This window comes from Macrobrachium nipponense, chromosome 11 (assembly GCF_015104395.2).
Source record: "Macrobrachium nipponense isolate FS-2020 chromosome 11, ASM1510439v2, whole genome shotgun sequence".
NCBI classification, from domain to species: Eukaryota; Metazoa; Arthropoda; class Malacostraca; order Decapoda; family Palaemonidae; genus Macrobrachium; species Macrobrachium nipponense.
In genome coordinates, this window is record NC_061087.1 from 36,676,541 (window position 1) to 36,682,551 (window position 6,011).

Genomic DNA, 6,011 nt, shown 5'->3' on the forward strand with positions numbered 1-6,011 from the left:
TTCTTGGGGCTCATTTTTTGGTGGTATTTTGGTGGTGAATTTTTTTTTTCGGGCTATGTTTTTGGTGGTGATCTGTGGTTTTATGAGGCAAAGAGGTGGTGATTATAGTTCTTTTTGGTGTTATGGCTCCTGGGGGTGGCACTAGTGCATTGTGGTTTTACGGGGCCCTATAAAGGTGTTGCATTTTATGAGGTTATATTAACCAGTGGGTTACATTTGGCGGTATATGATTGTTATGCATAATTTCTGGATTGTAGTTTTCTGTAGTTTTATATCCCGAGTAGGTAATTATTGGGGTTTTATATACATGTGGCAGTATCATAAATGGTTTTACTTTGAGGTACATCAGTGGTCAAATGACTTAGGATTTAGCCTGTGGTGGATATTTTTATTGATGGCTTTTTAATAGATGTTTTCGAAGACAAGTTTTTGGGTACCCTTGAGGTAACAATGAGGATGTCCTGAGGATAATTTTTGAGGGAATGTGGTTCTATAGTATCAGTAAAGATTTATTGAGGATTTATTGAGGATTCCCAGCGAAGATTTAATGAATGATTTTTGGGTCATTTGAAGGAATGATGATTTCTGAGTTTACGAGTCCTACTAGACAAGTCCAAAGTGCGATTTGAGCACATGTTGTATACACAGGTTGCTTAGTGCTGACAATGCTGTGATGAGACCGATTGCTGATATTTCTTTTGGAGTTGATTACTCAGAGGTTTGCACCGTTTTCATGAAAATAAAGTCGATGATGACATTCCATGTGAGGAATTTTAAGGGGTCAAATTCAAGGGTTGATGCGGATATGTTGCGGCAGCAATTTGCGTGACGATACATACTACATTTTGTGATGGAAAAACGCTAAATTATTTTTTTTCTCCTATACATTTTTGGTAATGGGAAAAGTTGAATTTTTTTTTTTCTACAAGGGAAACTTGTAACCGGGATTAAGCGGTTTTTTTTATGGTACCTTACATAGGATTTCTATTATAGAAAGGAGGTAGAATTTATCTTGGGATACGTAAGATAGAAGGGATATTCAACATTATGTTTGATGGAGGCTAGCTATATAAACATTACAGGGGTTTTGCTGTATAGTCGTTATAGGGTTTTTTTTCATAGTATATTTGTCAGATAAGGGATTAATAATGAGTGGTCAGTTAGTGATAGTAATTCTCCCAGTGGAGCTTAATAGGGGTCAGTAGATAAAGATCATATTTTATTTTATTGAAGAATTTTAGTCCTTAATAATTGACTATGAGCTTGGGTATGTTAGTTCACATGACAGAGTTCGTGTGTTAAAGCGAGACTTTATTTGTTCTAAGATCAAAAAGTCAGTTGGAACCCATTAATGACGAAACACGGACACATGTTGACTTTAGAGAATTCCCAACTTCCCACGAGGGTCACAACGAAAACAACATAGGATCTACAACGTCAGAGGTCGGATTCTTTACACGGGCGACGATGTTACGGGTCGCCTTTGCAAGGACGAGGAATCGTCGATAGATCGTCTCAGGATATATTCTGGGACAAATCAGGAGTCTACAATACTTCTACGAGGCGGGTGTGCAGGACGCACGCATTGCATGGGAGTCACGGGATATTCAAGTCGGCAATGAGGTGGCGGTTTACGATTCCTTCATCGGAAGACGTCGAATCTACAGTTCAGCAACGAGGGTGATAAGATACACTTACAGGGATCACAGACGCTTAATGATAGCTCATGCAGAGTCATTTCTAGATGGTTCACGCAATTTAGCAGGGATCTACAATTATTTTGACAAAGGTGCTCGTGAAACACTTACTTGAGACCACGAGGCGCTTAAAGTTCCGCCTACACTGGGGACGGTTATGGTTCCACTGCCAGAGGATAACAATGGGGATGAATTCTTCTTCGACGAAGGCTACACAGTTCCACTGATTGCAGTTATGGTAGCCATAATGATGATCACAATATGTGTTGTAGGAGTTATCAAACTTCTGTGACAACCGACGGAGTACGAGGACCCCAGAAACAGAATTAGCTGTAAATCAAGTGGCAAATTAAAAAACATTATGAACTAGGTATTTACCAGTAGCCAATGCAGGGTGCAACAGGGGGTGAACGCAAAAGACAGAGGTGGAACCGAGCCATCTTAAAAGACACATGGTAGCAATATTATATATTAAATAGTGGGGTTGATATCCTTAGCTCTTGCCGGTTAGAGACAGATGCAAAACGCTGGATTCCTCTCTCTCTCTCTCTCTCTCTGGTTCGATATTCTCTCTCCCTCTTTCTCTTGCTCGATATATATATATATTTATATTTTCTTTCGTCTTTTTCATTAATAATAATTTTTGTTGTTGGGAAAATTTGTGTAAAAATTCATGACATTAAATTGTATATGCTCCCGTGTTGTTTTCAAAATGTACTGTTTTCTGGAAGAATCACTTGTTTACTGCAGGTATCCTTCAAGGTGTGGCTAGCCTCTGGGGACATCTCCATCTGTAGAGTGAAAATCGCCTTATGGCTAATCTGGTAGTGTCAGTTTGTATATTAAGCCTTCTTTTGACTAGGTGTTCTTTGTAAAATCAGTGTGCCTCAGTAAAGGGTCCGAATAGGACCGAAAGTACCCGGCTATCTCGCATTTTCATCTTTTCCTTCGTGGCAAAAAAAACCTTTATTTATACATAGCATCACGTTTTTATATAATTCGTGATCAAGTTATTCTATATATATATATATATATATATATATATACATATATATATATATATATATATATATATATATATATATATATATATATATATATATAAACAAACAGGCCTAGGTCCTGGAGATTATATTTTTGTGTAATATACGAGGAATAACAAAAATGACTGAAACTGGTAGGAAATGGTGGAGATACGTAAAAGACTGGTGAAAAGATTTCGCTTATAGTCCATCCGCTCGGAAAGAACGAAGGAAAGATAAGATGTGAAGTACTGATAGTTTATGGTGAGTTTCAGCATCATCTGTGGTTTTTGTTAGCCTCACCTTGTCAACTGTAATCATTCGAGATATACGTTTCGATGACAAAAAATGTATAAATCTATTTTTGCCGGTGTCCATAAAATCGTTCACTAATAATTTGACGTAAGGTATTTTACAAATTTATCCGAATTTTTCCAAGAATGTGACCCAAAAGGGTTTTCGTGGGTCGTTATGTAAATAACATTTCTTGATTGTTACCCATATGATTTTTTACTTGGCAATTCCCAACAGGCTTAAACACGCCTCCGCAAAGGTATTGATACATACCAGGTTAAAATCCTTTGGGGCCACTACCTAGGAAAGAGCTATATGTCCTTATGAAGAATAGCAGTTAATCAACTGAAAGTGGACCATTAATTCCATACCAGCTTCACTGGGAGTAGAAATTCGATGAAAAATTGATGAAAATTGAAACTCTTTCGGTGCTCTCTTCTCTACCAAAATGGCACAATTAAGAGATCCAAATAATAAGCAAAATCGGTCCAAAGACAAACAAGTTAAACAAATATCTAAGAAGGATAGAAAAATATCGATGATATATTGTGAAACTTAGATTTGTGAAGACAAAGAAATTCCTCTCCCGAAGATATTAATGGTGATTTTAGCTACCTAAGAAGGTTACCTCTGGGCTAGTGATAAACTGAAGCCACTAATTTCACCTTAGATTCCTAATATTCCTAATGCCTATTCCTAATGCCTATTTTCAATGATAAAAGAAGCGGTTTTCAGATAACTTTCTCATTCCTTCCTTTCTATTTATTCTCTCTGTTTTCCGTTGTACGTAAATTGTACGTATGCTGGTAACATGAGAGCAGATCGGGTTAGGATTACGCCAGCCTTGTTGACACTGGATAAAGTGATTTGAAGTGAAATGAGATAGCCGCGAAATTGAGGAAATAGCTTTTCTGCATAACAAGTTAAGAGAGGAGAGAGCGTACGAGAGAGAGAGAGATGAGAGAGAGAGAGAGAGAGGTTGGGTGGGAGGGGGGATTGGGGGCGGTGCGAGGGAGGGAAGAGTCTAGTGTCACTGGTATCTGTTAAGATTACGAGACGCTTGCAACTCGAAGGAAATTTTGAATAGGTGTTATTTTTGCTCGCATATTGATGCGATGGTGGTGATAAATTCCTAGCGTGCTGAAGCTATACAATTCACCACAATATATTTGAAGCGGAAAGATATACACTTCTGAAGAGGTTGATATAAGTTTTTGGAGACAGTACTTCTGATGAAGCGAAAAAACATTTTTTAGTATTTTTAGTACAGATGGGGAACTGTGTATTGCGCCATGTTCTTTCAAAGACATCATTATACTGTGACTGGCATCCAGGAAAAATTTCAGGGAAAACCCCAGCCTGCATTTGTCTCGCAATTTACATTCAAATTTTTAAGTAATGTCATAGTACATCAATCAGAGTGTGAATATCTTTTCATGTAATAGAGTTAAATGGGTTTCGTTACTAAACATTTCTTTTAAGTGAACGTATCATAGCCTGCAATGTAAGGGAATGCTGAAAGTATTGGTCTCTCTATCAAATTTTGTGTCGTGTTCGACTGTACTTATTTTGTCTGCTGGAAAAAAAACAACAATTTACCTCTCCTCTATATCTGGTACCGCTTTAACCCTTGTGCAACCCTGCTGTTCTTTATGACTAGATAACAAATGAACTATTCGATTGGTTATTTATAGCCTTTCAGACCAGCAACGACTGGTATAACAATTTTACTTTGTGTTATATTTTGCTAGATAATGGTATTCCAACGGAAATAAAAAACAAAGGCATGACCCATGATAGTAAACTGTAATAATAGTAATGGTAATGAGAAAAGGTATGATATTTTGAAATCGTGTCAAATAACACATATGTAACGGTCACAAGAAATAAATTGAACTCATTTAGAGTTTTAACTCTGTTTATTATTCGGTTTAAAATCATCATCTACAAATGAACAGTAAGCAAACATCTTGATGATAAAGACCTCAAAATCCTTTTCGTCACTTAGTTCAACGGTATTGCGAATCAAAGCGTTTACCTATAATGGTCTGACTGTCAGACGCCTCTGCAACTTTGATAGATAGAATAACTTCGAAAATGAAAAAACAAAAAAAAAATTGACAAGTTAGATTACAAGACAAAATGATTCCTAGTATGTAAATTCTCGGGTGTTCTGATATTCAATACAAAGAATTCATGAAAGAGAAGGAGGTGCTGAAGTTTGTACTACACTACTTTTTGGAAGTTGAGAACTGCAATATGCAATATAATTCCATCACTTCGTTTTCAGTTGGCTTTGAAGTATTCTTTAATATCTATTTGCTTTTTGCTAATAGGAAGAGATTTACTTAAAACCCTCGGCCACTTCATTATACTTTTGCCTTATCTTGGCAGCCGGACACCTTTGCTCCTTAGGCAATCAACATATCGCACGTAACAAAATAGTTTTTTTTTCCATTTGCATACAGCATAGCCAGAAAACATATCACAAAAATTATCAGTTAGTCTTCTCCTTCGTATATAATTTTCACAGGTATGACCAACGCCCACAGTTGCTTAAAAAAAAAACAAAAAAAGTGGAGAAGCGCTTGAAAAATGGTTAAATTCCTCATCTCTCTCTCTCTCTATCTCCTCTCTCTCTCTATCTCTCTCTCTCTCTCTCTCTCTCTCTCTCTCAACAGAAATATCGTTAGATTTTAAATGAAAGTTAGTCTCGACTTTTAATGATGACATTTACGATTTTGTTATTTTTTTAAGTTAGAGTCTAGAGCTGTTTATAAATAAACCTAGGCCTTTTATGAGGTCATAATTTGTACTCGTATGCATACATGGTTTTAATTTTGTTTTCACTTGCAAACTGAATAAAGACTGAAAAAAACATGTCATTAATTCCTCGTGATATAAATTGTCATGCCAATCTTGAGGGAATTGTCACGTAGAGGTCGTTATAAAAGTTTTTGAGTTATTTAAGCTACAAAAAGCAAAAGAGGATTGTATA